The 22,835-nt window shown below is 38.2% G+C and overlaps 1 pseudogene; it reads left to right on the top strand.

The window, feature by feature from the left end:
- The first annotated feature begins 1,999 nt into the window (after window positions 1–1,999).
- Window positions 2,000–17,619, top strand: LOC148832916 (transcriptional repressor NF-X1-like; annotated as a pseudogene).
- Window positions 17,620–22,835: the final 5,216 nt, after the last annotated feature.

Here is a 22,835-nt window from a genome sequence, read left to right as displayed (position 1 = left end):
AGTGCTCTGAAATCCTAAATGTTCCAGCAGTCCAATAGCTACAATAGCTTATCACACAATACAGAAGTTTCACTGTTCTGTTTTGGGCTTTTGCCTTACAAGACAGTAGGCTGCCAAACACTTCTGTAGTATACTGCATGAAGTAGAAAGAAAGCAAGAATTGCACAATCAGATGGAAAGTTTTATTCAAAAGGCACTAAATGTGTGTTTGAAGCCTGAAAAACACAAAATGTTAATAGACCATGGCTAGAGAAAGGATAGTGCTTTACTTTTATGTCTCTGGCCCGTTTGTATGTGACCTTTCAACGGAATTAGATGTTAATCAAAAAAAGGTGCTGGAAGAGAACGGATGTTTGGTTTTCTTTTTCTTTTCTGTAAGCGTACTGCTGGATTTGCTAGCTGGAGTTGCGCTTTGCACATCTGTGCCTCTGTGGACTATTGCTAACCGCGTCCCCCTTTAAAAACAAGAAAACAAATTCAACCTTATGGGAGTCTATAAGAAAATAAAAACAACCATCTATAACAATACAGTTTCCTTGTATATTTCACAGAGCCATTGGTATTTTTCCCTTTATTGTATATAAAGCATTTATATGCTGTATTTTAATAGCGGATCTTTTATTTTTCTCCTAGAAAGCTGGACTGTGAGATCCACTGGTGCAGCCAGCTCTGCCACCCGCAGCCCTGCGAGTCCTGCCCCCGTCTCCCCCAGGCTGTACGGACCTGTCCTTGCGGGCAGACTCCGCTGTCTAAGCTGATGGAGCTGGGCTACTCCGAGCGCAGGAGCTGCACAGACGCAATCCCTTCTTGCGGGAAGACCTGTGGCAGGCCACTGCCCTGCGGCTCTGCAGGTGAGCGCTCTCGCGGCTCGTCCGGATCAGCTCTCTCCCCGCCGGTCCGGTCTTGATATCGGGTTAGTCTTCCCGATTCGCTCTCGTGTGGTGGAAGAGAACTGAATGGGCCATGATGCTGAGCAAAAAGAAACCGAAAGCCTTGATTGCCTTTAGTTTGACCTTGAAGAAACAGTTTAAATAATTTAAGTTTTCACTTCCTGATGCAGTACAATCAAACTGAAGTTTTGTCTCGGATGCATAAATTGGTAGTTCGTGCAATAAAATATTTGGAATACAGTTTTTCTCTTGATAAGAAAATATCTGATCATTTTTATGTGGAGAATGCAGTCCACCTATTTTCCTTACGTTTTATCTGAGTATGCAAGTAATGGCCTATTTAATACTTAATCCTTGCTTCAGCTTTAAACCACAGTCCTTTTCTCTTCATCTGGATTGTAGATTCCATTCATTTCTGTGAAAAACTTTGCCATGAAGATAGCTGTGGTCCTTGTTCTCTGACTATCATCATCAAATGCAGATGTGGCTTTAAAACCAAAGTAAGTGAACACATCCAAGACAAGTATAAATTACAAGGCTCTCCCTGAAAATAATGCCCCATATTAAAAAAAAAATTTAATCCCCTCAACAATTGTAGAATAAAAATACTAAAATGTTATGAAACTTAGGATTTGTTTCTATCTTCTTTATCTGAAACAGTTTTCTCAAGTTAGTTTCTGTTAGCTTCAGGGCTAAAGATAGTAAGTTTAGCATTTTTTTGTACACTGAACATCAGAAGAAACCTATTACTCCGTTTATGCTTGAATACCTTTAGAAGAATAATTTATTTGTGTTTTACATATTGATTTCATTTTGTGTGTCATGATTAATTGTACATTCATGACTAACCTTCATACTTGACTGACTTTGACTGTTATATAAGCACTCATTTGCATCTTCAATGAGAGTTGATTGGACAACTGTGACAGTTATTGGACTTTTTGAATGTCAAATCTGGTGAAAGAAAAAGCAAAGCAATGTGCCTTGTTTGTCAAGAGAACAGCACCTTCATGCCATTCATATACTGGAGCAACATCTCACGTGTGCTTACAAGCAGTGGAACCAAGTCCTCTTCAGCATTATATTAAGTTTTTGTGTAGACCACGCTCATGCACGTCAGCAGAACAATACATAAATTGTTGTATACAACAGACCAATTGATGGGCAGGTCAAAGTGTGGTGGTCTGGACAGGACTGTCGAATATCTACAGAACACAACTTGTAATTATTGACGGCAGCCTCACTTCACAGGGCTCCTGTACATTGATATAGTCCTGTGCCCTGGCTTGTTTCACTTCCAGAGTCTTCCCAACATGAAAGCATCCTCATCCTGTTTGTATAAGTCAAATGGTCGTCTAGGGGTTCCAAACGCAATGGGACAGAATCCCACAAGACAGCATCTGTACCTCAGTGCTTGTGTTACTTCTAAAGGTGCCCACATGTACTATTAACCTTTGTAGATCAGTAGAGCCTCTGTTAATGAACACGGTTGATGACAAAAGTTAAAAGCATTATGTTGATGTGATCTCTGTCTAGTAAAATGTCAGTGCATTGGCTATAAAAGATTATTCTTATTATATGTTATTGTTACAAATGGGGGAGGGGGGTTACTGAAATGGTGAAAAGAGATTGTCTGAGCGGTTTAGTCAACAAGTGAAAAAATTCTTCATAAACCCCAACTTGTAAGTGATTTCACCAGAATATACCCGAGCGGTTGGTATAGTAGGAGGCACGTAAATTATTTCTCTGCCACAGCTTTGTCGAGAAGAGTAATAATCCAGGCACACTTGGTTAAACAAATATTTATTACAGTGAGGAGACAAACTACACTACACACACCAAAACATGACGTCTTTTATGGGAATGGAATTAAGGTTGTTGTTGTTTTTTTCTTCCTGACATTGACAAGATTGGGGGATCAGTGGTTAAGTTTTGCTAAACACCTCTAACACCATTGTTTTCCCCTGACAGGACAGGGAGCACAAGTGCTCTCTGATCTGTGGGTATAAACTGAACTGCGGTCTGCACCGGTGCCAGGAGCCCTGCCACCGGGGAAACTGCCAGCCCTGCTGGCAAACCAGTAAGTACTCGGCCTTCTTCTCTGCTGTCACTTAAAAGCAACCAGTTGCCAAGCTTAAACAGTGGCACAGTGCAAAACCAGGACCCGCAAAGACACGTATTTCCTGATACAGGTATCGGCATTTCTCTACTGCTGTGCCCCGAGATGAATCAAGAGACAGGTGTAGTGATGTGATTGGTGGAGGAAGCTTACTGTATTTTCACAATTCGAAATTGTAACGGTAAATAGTGAGAATACAGTAAGCTTCCTCCACCAATGCAGTTTCCCCCAGCGAAGTTTTGAATTAAACATAAAAACAATGTGCTGAAAAATTCCTGAAGCACTGACATTTCACTACAACATGGACGATCCCTGAAATATCTTAACAAAATCTAGTAGTATTTCTGATATCTTTTCCCTCAACACTGATCCTGGGGGCATTTTGATGCTAAGTGCATCCCAGTCCATGCATGCACTACTCTTGTGTTTTTTTGTGATTTATTGTGTGTTTTCTCTGCATTATGTTTAACCATAATGACAGGTTACCACGTTTTGTTTAGCAAAGTAAAATTTCAGGAAAGTGATGACTTCAATGAAGAAAATTACAGTTTTAGGTTGCATTGAAATATGGAAACTGTTTCCCAAAGATACCTTCAATGCACCAATTTCTGTGCACACCATTTTGAGGTTAGCCAAAAGACAAGTCTTATTAGCTTAAATAATGCTTTGAAATTAAGTGACTTGTGACAGATGCAATCCAAGTAACTTGATCTTGCTAAAACTTCTTGTTTTTATGTGCAGAATGTAAATTAAGCCATCAGATCTGGCAAGTCCTTGAGCTTCTTGAATGACATGCTGTCCTACTCATTCAGTTCAGTACGTCTCTAATGTGTTGGGGGTCTGTGGTGTGCTCAAAATCAACCCCTGCTTCTGTTGCAACAAATGCCATCTCTAAGAAAAATGTTATTTCACTCTCAGGCTTTGATGAACTGACATGCTATTGTGGAGAAACAGTAATCTACCCACCAATCTCCTGTGGTACAAAACCACCTGAATGCAAAAACCTTTGCACCAGAAAGCATGAATGTGATCATCCAGGTAAACCAATCAATCTTATTCATTATTTCTATATTCTATTGTTACTATGTAGGAAACGGAGGAAAAGGAAATAAAGTTGAGGGGTAAGAAAACAATTCGAGGCATGTGAGGTCTTTATACTCTCTACTATAGCTCTGCTGGAAGAGTAATAAATCAAGTCAAAACTGAGGCCAAACAAATGTATAGTAACAATAAGATAACACAACCACACAACAGAAAACATTATACAACATGCAAAACTGTGCTTCAGAGTCCTATTCTCCTGGAATCCTCCCCCTGTTACCTGAAACACTGCAACAGGCACCTTAACAGGCCAACAAGAGAAGAACCCTGTGCCCTAAATGAAAAATATAACCCTAAAACACCCTTTGTACAACATGCAGTAGATGCCTTAAAGAGAATGGGAATCTGTCTGAGGATCCTACAATATGGCAGATTCGATAAAAAAAAAGGGGCAGTAAGGTCTGAATAATACGGTTGAGATTACCTAGAAAGAAAAAATGCATGCCATAAGCTTAGAGGAAGAGGAGAGTGATAGTGTTCCTCTTTCTCCCTGTGCCTCAGTTTCCCTGTCTTCTTTCTGTTTCCTCCTTGCTGTCTCTTCCCTGTCTTTTATGCTACATTCTATAGCTCTTGAAGGGTCAGGTGGTTTGCCAAGAAGTTAATTAACCAGAGTATATTACTAGAAGATCCTTTTTGATCATAGTTTTTACACAGCTAGGTAAATAACTCAAACAACATTTATCATTCCAAGACTCAAATTCAAAAAGATTTATTGGCATGACCAGTGAATTACAGTTGTTCCAAAGCAGATACAATTAAGAAAACATTTACAAATGTTTATAGTACAAGCATATTATCGGAAATTTACTTACAACACATCCCTCTCCGTTTAGCCTTTTGAGTAGCGCAATACCATCTGAACCAATTTTATAGCTTCCCTAATGGTTATAATTGTTGTAATTATTTTAAAATTGATTTAAGCGTATCTTTTTTTCCGACCTTAGGTGGAGTTGAGTGTATTGAATGTTTGCAAAGCAAGAATATTAAGAGTACTGAGGTATTTTAAAGATCTAGCAAATTCAAAGATATACTGATGCTTTTGCATTGTTTTTTACTTAACTAAAACATGCTTTATACTTTGTACTATTGAGATTGTATTATGGTGGTATTATGGCACTATATTAGGAGTTAAGCTAATGACTTGTTGCAACCCAGAGGAAGTTATGTCATTATGCGACCAGTGAATAAGTACTTGTGCCGTCTTCTCCGGTTTATGTTTAAATAGGTAACCATACAGTTCAATGTTCCCTAGAACACTTAAGTTGGGATTTTAAAATTTCCCTAAACAGATAGGTGCTAACTTTTAAATATTAGGCATATAATTAATATATATATATAGAAATCTGTTCTGCTGGAGCATGCTGTTGAATTTCTAGCCTTTCTGTTCGAAACAAAACAAAACGAATTAAAGGTTAATTTAACTTAATTAGGAAGATTGAAACAAACACCATACTTCAGGCATCCTGTTCCTTGACAGCTCATGGCATAGAGATAGTCCATGTTCAGAAGAGTGACTTCAGGCCAGCAGGGCCCAGTCAGATCACCAGATGAGTATTTCTGGTGGTTGATGATTCTGGAGTTTATTCATTTTCTTATGTGAAGACTTGTAATATCCAGCACCTCTTACTTTGTATAAGAGCCTGTAGGTATTTTAAATTTGAACTGTATTGTGCTGTTACATAATAGAACCTTAACTGTGTCCATGTAACTGTCCTTCATCAGTTGGGTCTAAGATTGTTTCAGATGTACTTTAAAAAGATATGACTGTTCTTTTTTGTTCTTCCATTAGTGTTTCATAACTGTCACAGCGAGGAGACATGCCCTCCTTGTACCTACCTCACCCAGAAATGGTGTATGGGAAACCATGAAGTGAGTAGATGAGTGCAGTGTACAGTAGTGCTTTGTTTTTTAGAAACCTGTTTTATCTCAACACATCTTGGGTAATACAACACAAACTGTAATGACACAAAGCTGACTTCCTTTTAGCAGACTCTTATGAATATAACCCCCCTCTCACCTATAGAAAAATGCACTGATGAATATTATTGAATTGTGCATATATTTATAGCCAGTGATCCTTATAAAATAGACTTTATCCTTAAAAATAGGATTTATTAATAGACTAATATACAATAAACTAAAACATACCAAAATTGAGACATAATCCCTTGAATAGTGCTTTGATGCAGCAATACCATCAAAGATGATTGATGCAGCAACATCAGTGCTGTGTCCTGAGAGAGCTACAGTAGCACTGTTAAGATAAGATAGGATCACTTTATTGGCCATATACATTTTCTTGTATTAGGAATTTGTCTTTTCGCATACCCCAACTTGCTCTCCATGAGACGCACAGACAGGGAGAGAAGCTTGGGGTCAGAGCACAGGGTCAGGCATTTATACTGCCCTTGGAGCAGTTGGGGTTAAAGGCCTTTGCTCAGGAGCCCAACGGAGTAGGATTCCTCTGCCACCCACAGGATTTGAACCGGTAACCTTCCAGCCATAGGCCCAGATCCTTAGCCACAGAGCCACCACACTGCTATTATTGCTACTGTTCCTTTTAAGATGCATGTGGTGGTGCTATAACACTACAAAATATTGCTTCGCTTGTCGGGCAAGTTCCTAGTTGTGCACTTGCAGTTAACTTACTTGTGCAAATCATTGACTGGATCTTCATCTGCATTTTTACAGCAAAGGAGCAATATTCCCTGTCACCTAACCGACATTTCCTGCGGCCTGACCTGTAACAAAGCTTTGCCATGTGGGATGCACAAGTGTCGAAGGATCTGCCACAGAGGGGAGTGTGTGACGGAGGAGCTCTGTAAACAGCCCTGTTCTACCACGAGGCAGGAGTATGGTCACCCATGTGCTGCACCGTGCCACCCAGACTCTCCCTGTCCATGGACACCCTGCCCTGCCAAGGTATTTCTGCAGTGGAGCCCGGAAAGGGGTGTATATTTTGGGAAAAATATTTTCAAACACACTGGTCTAGTGAGCAGAGATTAAATACATTGCTTATTGCTGGGTTAGGGAGTATCTTTGTTTAACATCCTTTTTATTAGTGGGTAGTACATTTTTTGGAGTGTGCTGTTTTATGGAATAGTTTTTTGCTCACATTTGTGAGTTTTAGTTTCCTATTTTCCTTGTGTTCCTTCTGCTGATTTTCTCGTCTCATTAGGTGCTGTTATAAAACTCTTTAACAATTTAGACTAAGTCCTTTAGGCTATTTAGACAAATTCCTGTACTGTATTGCTTTGTTTGATTTTCTTCAATTTTTTAGAAAGCATTTGGACAGAGGATGTCAGGTAACCTAACCCACTATATTAATGTACTGGGAAAGACTGGAAGCTCGTGAAATCAGATGACAGAACGATCAGTTAGTAGAGTTAAAGAAGTCTTACTGTTTTCTTACTGTAAAGCCATGAATACTGTATATGTCTATTTTGTGTAAATTCCTGACTACAAACCTTTGCTCTTAATTCTTCTTTGGCATCATCCTCAGGTGGCGCTTCAGTGCGATTGTGGGCGCAGAAAGGAGACCATGATTTGCTCTGAGGCCTCAAGCTCATACCAGAGGTGAGGATTAAAAATGACTTCCTCACTGATTGTCATCTTTTCTGAGCATTTTATTAACCTCCTCTATAATTAGGAGACATATTTAATGTGGCTGGAGAGAGAGTCACTGGAGAGACTTTCTTTATTGTCCCTGGAGCCCTCTGGCACAGCATGGTGTGTTTAAGGTAATATGACAGAGTGCACTGACAGTCAGCTGCTCTTTATGTGGTGAATCATTACAATTGTCACAATCAGGCTCTTTAACCCATCTTCAAATACAATAAAGAGCTGTTGCAGTAAGCATTAGAAAGCTTAAATCACCCCATTCAAACTACATTTAAGTTAAAAGTTGTTTGTGTTAGCTGTTACTGTGCTTTGTCCTTTAACCAGCAAATATCATATGGTCTGTAAACCCTGTGTCCATCACATGAACACCAGAAAAATCCTGGACGGAATTAATTACATGCTGATGTCTTATTGGAGATTGTTAGTACTTGGTATTACACATGTTACCGCAACAGAAAAGCTGTTAATATTATTAATGTGTTTTCAGATGACCTTTTCTAAATGTAGCTTATGCTAACCGTTCAATTGTAATCTGTACTTTTCCATGCATGCAGGCTTGTTGTAGATGGGAACTGCACAGAAACTGTAAGACAATTTATTACTTTGAACTGCTTACTTTTTTCTTACTGTAGAATAACTGCTATGGCCATGGCCAGCCGCCTTTCTGACCTGCAGCCTGGAGACTCTAGAAATTGGACAGCTGGTTACAAAGAAGGAAATGAAAAAAGCCAGGTATTGCATTATATTTCTGCCAGTGAATGTTTCTTGGGAGACTTGTAATCTGAAATAATTGAATTGTCAACACAAAATAAAAATGATGCTGATCCTTACTGTCCTTTAAGTTAGTAGCCAGTTGCTGGCCCTGAGATTTAGGATTGTCCATACTGCTCCATAATGTGTTCTGAGTTATCATCAACATTTACAGAATAGAACAATATCCTCAAGGCAGGGTCTTTGTTTTTCAGGTTCAGATTTCCATCCAAGCCCATTAAATGTATTTTGATGTGGGCCTGAAGTTCAACCAATTTACTGAGAGGCATTTAGTGCATAAGAAATAGAAAAATGCATCAAATGAATACTGGGCATTCGTCATGAATGGCGTGATCCAGTGTTTTATTAATGCCTCTTGGGATATGTCATATGTATCGTATCATGCAAAATCTATTATAATTGAAATATTACAATATCTTCCTAATTTTGCATGTAATTCATCTTTCATTTGTTTTGTTATTGACCTTTTTTAACGCTCCCATAAGAGCACATGCATCTGAAACCTGTAAATGTGTCTCCTGTTCTATGTTGTAGGTTGGAATGTGATGAGGAGTGTGCATCTCTCAAAAGAGTCAGGTTGGTCATGCAGTCAAAAGCCACCACATGTTGTTTTGGCTGAGGCCTGAAAGATTGATGTCCCCCGTTCAGATCCAGATAGTGTTACTCATCAAGAAGGGAAATACCACTGTCCAAGGCAAATTATCCAAGATTTGGATGTTGTTAAATACCTGACCATGTATTGGTGTTGTTGAGGTTTGTGTTTGTGTGTCATCTCATCTCAGTGGCTATGTCTATCCTTTTTGAGACATCAAAACCACTGATTTTTGCATTTAGGGTTTGCAATGCAAAAAGAAGCAAATGGTTTGAAGTATGTTTGCCTTTCATTTCTCCTGCATTGGTTAAAGTTAAAGGATGTAATGTTTTGTGCAAGTGACAAGCTACAGTACATTGATATACTATACTACACAGCTTTAAAGATGAAACAAATGAGTATGGAGTAGGAGAGTATGGAGTATTTTTTACATTTTTTATGTCTCTGAATACAATTGCAATAATCAAGGACACTTACAACATGGTTGGGACCACTTTCTCAGAAACTGAATCATGGCATTTTCCATTGAATGTGGGGAAAAAAAGATGTACAGGAATTATAAAATGCTGCACTTTGGCGATTGGCACATGAAATGGCTACATTTTGCATAGATCGTGAATGCGTGGCAGAAATATTTAGTGAAAGACAATAAACCCCCCTCAATTCCAGTCAGATGCAAAGAAGTGTTGGTGCTGCAGCAACCTACACTGGTCTGTTTCTTGATTTGTTGTTTTGATCAGTGACCGTGCTGCCTCATATACATATTTCTCTTGTATTTCTACTGCATTACTGATTAGCAACCTCTGACTGCCTCTTTGACCAACAGGATCGTCGCACTTTCTAGCTGGTTGAATAGGTTGTTAATGGAGATACCTGGCTGTGCAGTTCTGTCATGTTCACATGTCTGGGCTAGATTTCTAGATTTTAAGTCTTCCTAGTACAGAAACAGAGTAAACATGCTCTCACCATGGGTCAGAGCTAGAAGTGACCCTATCCTAGCACATGGCAAGCTGTGCTTTAAATGTAAAGTTTTATGTTCAACTGTGGTGTGACTTCCTGACTTTCTCCCTCCGCCTGCAAGGCGCTTTGCTGAGGCTCTGCAGATAGACCAGAGTGCAGATCCTTTCAACATCCGCAACTCTTCCACCAAGTATAGTGACAGCCTGAAGGATGATGCAAGGTGAGAAGTGACTGTAAATACTGTACCATTTTTGTAAAACAATAAAAAATAAACTCCATATTTTTTAACATACCAGTGCTAATGGGGGAAATAAATCCACACTTCATGCCAGTTAACAAATTGTAATTTTGTTTAGGAACATTTTCTTCTTACTCGTATTTATGAGCTGTCGTACTTGTCCTTGAAGCCAATGAGGAAAGACTCTAAAAAGTGCAGAAAAGCTGGAACGTCAGACAGCAGGTGAAGAGCTGGTGAAGAGCTGCTTTGAATTGTGATCCTGGTGTTGTGACTACCGGCCATTTCTTTATCTCTCTTCCACATGCTAATACAGATATTGATATTATTCCGTCTTGTCTGCGCACAGAACCTTAACACTTAACCTGTTCTTTAACACACAAGGCTTTGCTGTTAAATGAGTTCAACCCTGATGTTGAGTTTCTTATGTAGGCTAGTGCCAATTTAAATTTGGCACTAGCCTACCCCGATATTTGCTTTGTAGAAAAGTCCTGCTCTTCAGGTGGTAGAGACAGGTTAGCACATTTTTCACGAATCCTGTTTTCATCTGAGACTTCTGCCTACAGAACTCATGGCTGATCTGCTTTTTGCTTTGATCTTGGCATGCAGTATACCAAACCACTGTTTTTTAAGAGAATCTTTAGACTTGCTAATGTGTTCAAAATAGTCGTCATCTAGTCTTCTGCTTTTAAGGAATTTCAACATTTCCGCACTCCAATTTTGTTGCAGTTTTTCTCGTTCTGCTGGATTGTTTTGGTCTCACAGAGCATGTCATCTACTATATAGACACAGTATACATTATTGCATCAATGGTGGCCTGCAGATTTCTAGTATTTTTCATGATCTAACCGTCTCAGATTTCCAGGCTGTTCAATCCAAACGTAATTGCCCTTCTCCTCCTTCCAGTATTTCCCAATTTCAAATCCCAGACTCCTGCCAGTTTACAGATAGTGTGACTTGCTTGCTTGATGCCCATTTCAAAACCGTAGATTCTGGTTGAACAATACAGTAACACCCTAATATTCTTACGTCTGTTTTTCAATTCATTGCTCTCCTTGTTATACCCAGCAGCTATGATAAAGCAGTTTTTAATATCATGTATTAACAGGCCTGGAAGCAGCATCAAAATTTAAGTAGGATGGTTCTAACTTCAGCAAGTTTAGTTTTCTTTAACATCATAGAGAATGGTCAAGGTAATGCTTGAGACCTTTTCTAAACCATCTACAGCATGTGATAAATCTACAAACAGATCTATTCATTTTGATAACTTTGTGCTGAACAAATTAATATACGAAATAATATATATTATATTAATATATATTATGTATTTGTCCAGTCTTATGAGCAATAGGGCAGAATCCCAGAAGACAAGCATCAGCAATCTGTTGCAAACGTCTCGCAGTTGTATGGCTTCCAGCAGTGGCCACATTTACTGCTAGCCTGACTTTCAGAGGAGACGCTTTTGAGGACAAATGTTAATCGGCATAATCAAATCTATTCAATTGTAGTGTACCTGCTAGAAAATAGATTGTAATTTTTCTGACAAATCTGTTGCAATAATAAGTCAGACTGCCAGCAGCCATGTCACCCTGCAGCTATCAACTGGCTAGCCACTGAAGCTAAGCAGGGTTGAGCTTGCTCCGTACCAGTACCTGCTGGGAAGCTATGGTTGCTGCTGGAAGTGGTGTTAGTGGACCAGCGGGGGGCGCCCACCCTGCAGTCTGTGTGGGTCCTAATGCCCCGGTATAGTGGCGGGGAAATTATACTGTAGTGGGCGCCGTCTTTTGGATGAGACATTAAACCGAGGTCCTGACTCTCAGTGGTCATTAAAGATCCCCGGGCATTTCCCAATAAGAGTAGGGAGTTATCCCTGTGTCCGGGCCAAATTTCCCCCCTTGGCCTTTACCGTGGCCTCCAAATTGTCCCCATGTATGATTGGCTTGCACTTGCCCTGCGATGGACTGGCACCCCGTCCAGGGTGTACCCTGCCTTACACTCGTTGCTTGCCAGGTAGGCTCCGGCTTCCCTCAACACCATATGGTAAAGCGGTTTGGCAAATAACACGACATGGCAATAAGTCAGACTTTTTAAATGCTCTATATAGACCACTGTGGTTTTGAAAACATTTCACAGGCAAAAAGTAAACACTGATTCCTTTTGGAAGGTCAATAAATGCTTCATTGGGAGCTGTTGTATTGCTTTTATCATAATTTGAATAAACTAAAAGCTTACATAAGGCATCTAATACAGTATATTACGATTGGACAGGATTTATGAAAGGGCGCATTGACTTCTGATAACATAATGGTACTTTTCTATATTGAAGAGCAAACCTCTCACCAGTCAGTTTTTTATGTGGCTTTGCTTAGATTCAGAAGTGGCATTTGATCATTTAGAATGAAACTGTTTTACTTGTCCTTGAACAATCTGGGTTTGGTGACTCATTTAGTAATTCCGTCCGTAATCTAGACTTTACCTCTGTAGCATGTGTTCAGACTAGGAAAATACAGTAATATCCCTTCAGTTTGTATCTGATTGGGCACTCAACAGGGATGTCTACTTTCACCTGGCTGTCTATTAGAGAGTATAGCAACTTTGTTCCCAGTGATATACAGATATTGAAACATTGTGGTGCTCGTGACAGTCCTTTGTTTCCTCATACAGACCATGTCTTGCAGTTGTGTGCCTCATTACAATCAAAACGTGTATCTGGAAGGACTCGCATGGTTGGATTAATTTGTAGGACTTATACAGAGAACTACAGCTAAATTACATGGTTCAGCTCCACAAACTGTAATCTTGTATAGACAGTTATTAATTTGCAAGTTTATTTAAATACACCCCTTCAGTAGGCTTCATTTTAGTTCTGTTGTGAGTTCCCTCTTTTCCTCGTTTTGATCTCTGTTGTATTGCAATGATATCATTTAATCTAGATTTTTTGTTCTCAAATAATAATTCAGCTTGATTTGTAGCTGTAAATTGCCAGTTGTAGGAGAGTTTTCTTCAAACATTTCCGTTTCAGTACCGGAAAACCTCCTATCTGAAGGCGTCGTTCTTCAAGCTAGACATGACATTTAACCATCTGATGCGATTGTGTGTCCCTCCAGGGGAAAGTCTGCCTGTCCTAACACTACGCAAACGGCACTGATAGAGCGAAAAGCTGCAGTGAGACCTCCACCCCCAATCCCTTACATTAAACAGCTAAATAATAAGTAAGTCATTGTATTTGTCTGTGTGTAAAATAACAGAAATGGCCAGTTATTGCTATTTTAGTTTTGTTTTTTACAAAATCTTTGGTAGAAGAAATACATTTTCATTTTAGTCATGCAATGGAAACATATTTGCACCCAAAAGTTATATGGATAACGTTCTAATTTATAGTGACTATTGATATTGGAGACGTAAATGAGTTTGGCAAGTGCTGTGTTGAGTAGTGCTCACTAAGTGTGCAGTGATTTGTGGACCATACCTATGAATCCCTTTATTTTGTAAATTACAAAATAGTCCATTCAAATTGTTTTAAGCATAATATTTTACTAAAAACCTGAATGTTCAAGCTGTGGATTTTTATGGGTAGGATCAGTTACTAAATGTCTATAAAGACTAAAACTGAAATATGTCTGTTGTATTGGTATAAAGTTTTTAAGTCTCTGCAGATTCTCAGTAATATTCAAGTCAAGATATTGACTGGGCCATTCAAGGACAATTACTGTTATTTTCTATTATAAGTCTCATTTAGATTTGGCCTTGTGCTTTGGGTTGTTGTCTTGCTGAATGGTGAATTTTCATTCCATTTTTAACTGTAGCAGACTGAAACTGTTTTTCCCTGAGTGTTTGCCTGGACTTTGCTTCACCAGTTTTTCCTTCAGTCCTAACAAACTTTCCGGTCTATTAAAGATTGAGTAGACTGTGCTCATGGGTATACTCAGAGACTGATCATATTTTTGTTTCCTTCTCTTGATCTTTGCTTTTCAATGACTTTATTATTCCAAACTTGCTTTGAAAGCTCCTTTTTGTCTTCATGGTTGAATCTGTGGCTTGACATGCTCAACCTGACAAAGATAGGTGTTATTCTGAAATAATGCACACAGACACTCAGATAATTCTGTGGCTTGTTAAGGTAATTCTGTGCACCTATTCGGTGACTTTTCCATTTTTCTTTGAGGTAGAAATAATGTCTGTAAATGCCAATGTGATCCATCAAAATGTCATAACAAGTTTTTAGGCAAAATGTAAAAACTGTATAAGGGTCTATATACTTTTGCAAGACACAGCAATTTTCATTATTTTGTTCATCACTAGTAATACTGGAAAAGCTTAAATAGGATCATATTAAAACAAAGTGTTTTGGATAATCTGGTCATGTCTTCTGACAGTGATGTACAATGATAGTGTACATCTTAACAGATCGTAATGTTTTTAGTTCTTCAGAGTTAATCCTCCTCATAGAATTGTAACATTTGTCTCTGATGGTTATCTACACCATTTGGTAACCTACAGCTCTTAAATATATAGAAAGATAAAAGAAAATGAATATACAATGCACTCTGGCCTAGTTCATTTTATTGATCTTTTCTCTGTTGGCCTAATATATATTTTAATGTAAATACAACAGTGTAAAAATGTCATAGGTCCTGCATTCTTTAGTCTTTATACAGCTTTTTGGCCTTTAAATGTAATATTCAGGTCTGCTACCTAAGAGGTTTGACTGAAACATTTAATTTCCATTTAGCTGTGATCTGTTAACCCTTTGGGCACATAAACCTTGATATCAGCTCATTAAATCTCATGAGCACAGACATGAGCACAGGTGTCTTTTTAAGAGCAAGCAGTTGCTGTGAATTTTGAGAATTAACATTTTGCATTTGCAATGGACTGGCGTCCCATCCAGGAAGTACTCTTCCTTGCACCCATTGCTTGCCAGGATAGACTCCAGCTCCCCCAACACCCTGAATTGGAAGAAGCGGTTAGAAGATGAGTGAATGGATTATTTTGCATGATCAAAATCCCAGATCAGGCATCCCTCGTTTTATGCGAGGGTTATGTTCTGCAAAAACCTTGCAAAAAGGGAAAACGCTTAAAGCGGTCCCTTAAACCTGCGGGAAAAAGGGGTTGCGTGGAACGGTGTTCCAATTGCATTTCTAATCCTGTAAATTCATGCTAACATACATTAAGAACTAAAACTAAACTTGACATATTATTTGGGACATTATTTTAACAAAAAATAAATCAACACTCATCAAAATGGGCAGACAGTAAGGCTCAAGGGAACAAGATGGGGGTGCTGATGGTTGAAGATTACGTAGTAGAGGAAGTTCCTGGAGCAGGAGATGAAGTCCGTGGCCTAAAGAACTGCATAATACTAGCCTGCCGAGCCAGTCTCTGTTTCTTTGCACACAGTTCCTTTTAAGGCGTCAGGATGTTATAAAGACCACGTTTAAAATACTGGCTTCTCTCGTTACTGGGGTCTGCATCTATTATATATAGTTTGTGCGGTGCGTTTTAGCGGGCTTCTGGGTGTTTCACCGGAATTCGCTCTACCGCCACAGATCGCATAAAAACGTTTTTTTTCACACAAAGAGGATACTTGGAAGAAAGGGTTCAGTCACATAAAAGCGAAATTCGCATAGACTGAAGCCGCATAAAGCTGGGGGACGCCTGTATAGAGCGTGACTGAACTGAAAACTCCAGTTTTTCATCAAATCGATCAAATTTGACATTTAAAGAGAAATCTTGCATTTTGGGGGCATGTCAATAAAATGTTTAAATGCCAAAGAAAGGTGTGCTCTACCATAGGCTAAAGATATTGTCTGGAAATACCGGCTGGTCTATTTTATTTTATGTAGGCCTTAAGCTGAATATAGAATATTTACCATCCATTTATCCACTTTCTAACCGCCTCATCGAATTCAGGGTCGAGGGGAGCCGGAGCCTGTCTTGGAAAGGGGTACAGCCTGGACAGGATACCAGGGCACACATAAACACAGACACGCAGGGCCCCAGCTCAGTGAGGCAGCAATGCCAACCAATGCGCCACTGTGCTGGCCAAGGGCTTTCTTGTATGTACTGCCAGCTTCCCCACAGCATTTCTATGAGGTTAAGATCTGGGCTTTGACTTGGCTATTACATAACGCTCCATTTCTTCTTTTTGAGCCATTTTTTGTGGAATTGCTTGAGTGTTTTGGGTCATTGTCTTATTGCAAGGTCCACTTACGGTTCAGCTCCAGCTTTTTGACAGATGGCCTCACATTCTCCTCAAGCCCTCTCTGGTACAATGTGTAATTCATGGTTGACTCTGTGATGTCAAGCTGGCCAGACCCTGAGGCAGAAAAGACATCTGGCATTGTAGCCAAACTTCAGTTGTGCATAATATTTCTTCCTTCCTGACCTCGCATGTAGGGCAAAGTTGTGCAATCTCTTTCAGATGGTTGACTCATGCACTTTGACGTTCACTAAGGCAAGACTTGCCTGTAAATCCCTTGATGTTATTCTGGGGTTAGACTTCCTGCAGCATATTTTGGTCAGCTCTTGGGCTGAATTTGGCAAGACAACCTGGCCTGGATAGATCATCTCCATATGTAGTTGATCTTTCGGACAGTGGAGGGATTGACTAAAAATTGCTTGGAAATGACTTCCCAGACTCATAGGCATCAACAATCTTTCCTCTGAGGGCCACAGAGAGCTCTTTTGATCTTGGCAAGATGTAGCCACACACCTCAAATGCTAAGACCAAACCAGACCACAGATTTCTGATGTTTATTTAAGACAGTGCCCTCCAAGTTACTCTCTAACAATGTTCTAATCATTTGCAACTGTTTTGGTGCACCTGATTCTAATTTTAGACATTTGATGCAATGATAAAGGTAGGGGTGTACTAACTTTTTCCGCACAAGGAAATTGCATTTCTGTTGATTTAAATAGTACAAATGAGTGATTTTTCAATGTGACCTAATTTAAAAAAAATAACCTTTATCTATCAATATTGTTGAAGTGACGATCAAATATCCTTTTGTCCCAAACTGTAATAAAAAGACAAACCTTTTCATGGGGTGTATTTACTTTTTCGTACCACTGTAGCTATGTTCTTTTTTTCCATAATGTTCTTTGCACATTATGGCTTTTGATTTTTTTAATTCCTTTTATTGGGAAAAGAAACATTTCTTTTCTAGTTTAATGAGGTGTGTTCTCTGACTTGCTTTGTTTCAGGACTGGCAACGGCAGCAGTTGGCACAAGCCCATGCAGGAGAAGCCAGTGATTGACTACTTCGATGTTCAGGACAAAGAAAGATTAAAAGAAGTGATTAGCGTGAAAAAAGGAATGCATCATTAACATACATACATAGACATGCTCTGCTAAACAAATACCGAACTGACAGGTTCCTACCCTTCTTTTTGTGTTTTTTTTTTGGCCAGATGATCAAAATGCAAGACTTCCTTCTTTACTGCAGTTGTTTGCAGCAGGGAAGGCACACTGGCTCTGTGCAGTCAAATATTACGGTTTATAGCTTGACCCTCTAATGTTCTTCCAATTTGTTTGTATTCTTGACCACTTCTTATTGTTGTCATCTCTGTATGGGAGTGAAAACATTATGCCCTATTTAACGGTTAAGTCTATATCATTTGGTACATAGTGACTCCAAAATTGTTGCGTGTATGAAAAGATTAATAGGACAGTATTGGAAATGGAACTACCAGTGCATTACCTTAGATTGTTGACTTGGCAATCATTTGTGTGTTGCATTTGATATTTAAGGAAAGCATGACTCCACTAAAGCCTCTTCTGTGCTCAGTCACAATTTTTGCCGAGTCGACAATGTAATTAGTTTTGTTCCTGTAGTCAATTTATCTTTGGTCATTCCTAGTTTGTGTGCTTTAAACTTTGCATTTAATTCTTGCCACATGCCTTCTTGGGTTTAAATTGGATGATTTTGGTTTTAGAATCTGTGAATTGTGCTCTGAAGAAACCAGTGATGTTTATTCAGCATAAGTAGTTGTCAAATTTCAGATGTCTCTCAGTCCCCATGCCATGGTGCCTTCTTCATACTCAACAGGAAATTATTGTGACTTTCAAGCAGACATTTCTCCCTTGCTGTTAAAAAAACTTTAAAATGTTTCATATACTGTACAACATAATTTGAATTTGACAAATGATGTTTTAGAAATACAGATATTTTAACAGTCTGCGTTTCTTCTGTTTGGCAGCCTCTTTTCACTGCTTTCTAGCTGCACTAAGTTTGTTGGCTGAGCAGTAATCATCTTTTACCTTTTTATCAGGCCTCCTTTAATTTCATACCACTTATGAAAGTGCCCCAGCTTCAGAATATTAAATATGTCTTTGTCATAATAATAATTCATAATTATAACATAATTCCTAAAACTGGCAGATTAAGACCTCCCAGCTTCTGAAGTCAACCTAAAGGAGCATTCAGTAGTCATATTTCCTACTTAAAATGAACTTTTAAGAGTTGTAACAAGTAAAAGCTATGACAAGGTATAAGGGCAGTTCGGTTTTTGAGTTGGTAAACACCTATTATGCTATTGTCACATGAATGGTAAAAGCCTGAATATTTTCTGTATTTGCTGATAACTTGGAGAGCCTCTGCAAATCTGCTGATCAACAGACAATCTGTGGTTGTTTTTAATAATAAAAGGGTGTGGTGCTTTCAGACTTGCCAGTTCAATGTGTGTGGCCTTCTGTTTATCGATTTGCACGTTTGCATCAATTTGTATGAAAGCTTTCCTGCTTAAGAAATAAAATTTTCTCATATCCAGCAGCCAACAAGCCTGAAGGTGTGTTATTAAATCGGTCTTATTTTGTCAACTAGTTACAGTGCTAAATTAATCCATATCTGAAGATAAAATTTGTGTGTGAAACACCATTGCCTACTGTAACTGGCTTTCCCATGGATGTAGGTGTTGCAAAATTGTACCCTTTCCACATGTGAGATCCACGTTTTTGATCAAAATGACTTCCAGGAGCTTGTCTGAAATATCTCCCATTAAGGAACACTAAATGTATGCATCAGAGTTATTTTTGTAATGTTATTATACAGTATATAATGTTATAACTTCATATATCTTGCATATAGTAAAAGACTGTATGTAAATTATTTCATCCATACTTAAAAAGGATTTTTAAAAATGGTTTGCAGTAAGCAAATAATTGGTTTAATTTATTAAATATTTTGAATATATAATGCATTAATAATAGAAGTTAATAACATGAATAATAGCAAATTTAGAATGTATACTGTATACAGCACAGTATATACTGTATGAGTAAAATTTGTTTTATTCAATTTAAATTTCTGCTTTTAGAAATGCAACCAACAGTAAATTTAAAATTGTCCAAAATTAATATTTTATTTTGGTCTTGTAATGAACTCTGTCACTGAGGAGAGTGCTAAATCATTTGTTATTTCAATCAATTGAACCAGAGAGCTAGACAGTATATTTAAGGCTGGTGATTTGGTGATGCTGAGAATTGTTTTTAATGGCTGTGGTTGTAACTAGATTATTAAATTTGAACAAAGACAGGGCCTTTGAAAGTAGAATGATGACTACACCAAAATATTGTTTTAAATTTACAGATTATCAACTCTTGAAAAATATATACATACATTTCAAGTATTTTACTGATGTTAAAATATCTTCTTAAAAGATAATTTATCTGAGTTTGCAAGGCATCGTATTTTAATCCACTACAATAAATCAGTTATGAGCATTCGTCAACATTCAGTAATTCTCTCATTCGCTTAAGACAAATCTTGTTTGACCTAACTGTTACTGCAACTTCTTTATTGGTGCTTGTGTGTATATTAAGAATATAAGAAATGTTACAAATGAAAAGTGGCACATCTAGCCTGTTTAGTAGATAATAGTTAATTTAATAGCTAATTTTAATACCTAATTAATCTTAGGATCTCATCCAGCCATTTCTTGAAAGAAGACAGGATACTGACTTCATGCTTTTTTTTTGTATCTTACTCAGACGTTCAAGGATCACTGCAACCTATTAAGGCTCATATTTCATTCTAGAACAGACCAGGGCCTGTATTTAAGTTACCTTAGTGACTAGATGTTAGTCCAATTATTTTGTCAAATATTTCCAGTACACTTAACCCAGTGATATTCATGGTGCACATCTCTAAGGTAGCAATGGTGAGAGTACTTAACCTAACCTAAAGTTCTGTTCTGTTCTCATGCGCGTGCTGAACACCTGCTAAAAGCAGGGGCTTACTTATATACAGTAAAACCCTGGAAAGGACAAAGAAGCTGGTATTCAAATGCTAATGTTTCATCACCTACACTATTAGCTCAAACCGTTTTGCATGAAAATTTAAAACTGAATTTGCCTTAATTTGAAGGTTCTTTGACAATCCCAGGTGTTTTTGCCTTTTTGTAGGAAGGCAAATGTTTCCCACCTGTGCCAGTGTTGAGTAATTGTTAATCAAAGGTACTGTGGTCATGTGAAAGGATGATTGCTATACTTGATCAGAGTGGGTTATCATGCCAATATTTTACCATGCTATTTGGTGGAGCTATGCGCAGTAATACCTTGATAGAATAAGAAGATGTGTATAATAAAATCCACTACAGAAGGAGTACCCAACATTACTGGCGTACACAATGAATTTGTGAATGTTTCATTTAGTTTGGGATATCCTTTTACACATGGGTGGCGGGGCATCAAATGAAAAGGTGATCGATCTTCTGATAAAAATTGTGGACTGTATAAGAGCCAAGGCATTAAACCAAATGTTTTAAGAGCTACTGCAAGAAACAAATTCTTGGTACCTTAATATGTTACATTACATTCACATGCTGGGGCACGGTCAAACCGTCTACACTCTGTGGCAAAAAGTACTTTCTGAAGAAAACAGATTCAGATTTTTTCTGAAGACATTGATATGAACAAGGGGTAGTACAGTTTTTTGACTAGTGCATTCACACAGAAAGCACAGTTATTGGCAAGAGAAACATGTACAGTACTGTAGGAGATTGGGGGTTTTAATTTGCTGTAACAGATCATAAATCGGGAATTACAATCAGAAATTGTTTCAGTAAATTGTGCTTGACTTTTAACAACCAATCTAACATCATAATTTACAGTCTCATGCATGGATTCTAAATATACATTATGCAGTTTATTGATATAATCAATACATTGATAAACTGCAACAATGTAATAGAATATATCTGAAATGATCTGCTGTGAATACGAATGCTGATCATTCACTCAGGGATTACAAAGATCAGAGTTAATAACTTAAAAGTTAAAAAACACTTTGACTATATTGTGTCACATTCTACGTTCTATCAGTCTCATATAGTTAAATCACTTTTATATTCTTAGACACTAGTAAATATGCATTTACTATTGTGAACTAAACATCAAATGCGTTTGGGATAACAGTTCAGATCTTGAGAATTAGGATGTTAATAATGAAGTAATACTCAACAATCTGTTGGCCAAACGTCCTTGATGAGTTTAAACTTTGATCTGGTAAATAAAGCTAGATGGGTTTCCGTATCAGGTTCTCTGTGCTGGGAGGGTCCTGATGCAGACAGAGAAGAGAGAGAAAGTTTTGCCTGGCACTGCCTAGCAGCTTGCGTTGGTTAGGCTGCTACCTCTGCCAAAGTAGCATCTTGCAGTTCGTCTTCTTGAGATACAAGTTAGTCAAAATGGGAACTCGGCTCACCTTGGATATAGCTTTGCTCAGAATATTCTAGGATATTCTGGATGTCGACAAAAAGGAGTCCAACTGTCTAATTTCAGTGATCAGGCACAAATAACAGTGGGTTCATAAGCACAAGATTAATCTGTTTCAAGAAGAATATCTTGGACAGAATTCTGCACTTTACTGACTCACTCTCCTGGCATGGCTTCTTGAAGAAACGTTTAAGTCAGACAGCTTGCAGTTGGAAAAGTCAGATTGCCAGTTAGATTGAGAGTTAGATTTAGAGATTATCGTCCACTGCTGTGGAAATTTGTCTTTGGCTTTTCCCATAGAAATACAAAACACACAAGCAAAACGTAAGTGTCACATAAAATCACAACAACAGTATGTGATACCTAAATAAATAGATAAATAAATAGGTAGTGGTGGGACTACATGTACAGTTCATACATTCATTGAGTAGTTTTATTACAGAGGGGACAAATGACTTATATTGACTTGAACTATATTTTGATATAAATCATAGAGCTGGGGCTGCTATTTCCCAATTATTTTTTCTGCCACAATGCTGGACAGTTCGGTTTTGTTTTTCAACCCCATGTTTCCATACCAAACTGTCATGTTAAATGCCAGGATGCTCTCAGCAAGGCTTTTATATGCCTTCTATAGGACATTTTGACTAACATTAAAGTTCTTGAGTCTGAATTAAAAACAGCCTCCGATTTGCTTTCTTAAAAATGTTTTCTGTATTATCAGTGTAACTCAGCCTCTGATCAATATGTGTTCCCAGATATTTTAAACTCTCCACAACCTTTACAGACTGACCATTGAGTACTATTGTCTGCAAAGGTTGCCCTCCACCGGT

Source organism: Atractosteus spatula, chromosome 6 (genome assembly GCF_055471065.1).
Source record: "Atractosteus spatula isolate fAtrSpa1 chromosome 6, fAtrSpa1.hap1, whole genome shotgun sequence".
NCBI classification, from domain to species: Eukaryota; Metazoa; Chordata; class Actinopteri; order Semionotiformes; family Lepisosteidae; genus Atractosteus; species Atractosteus spatula.
This window is presented reverse-complemented; position numbering and strand designations above follow the sequence as displayed.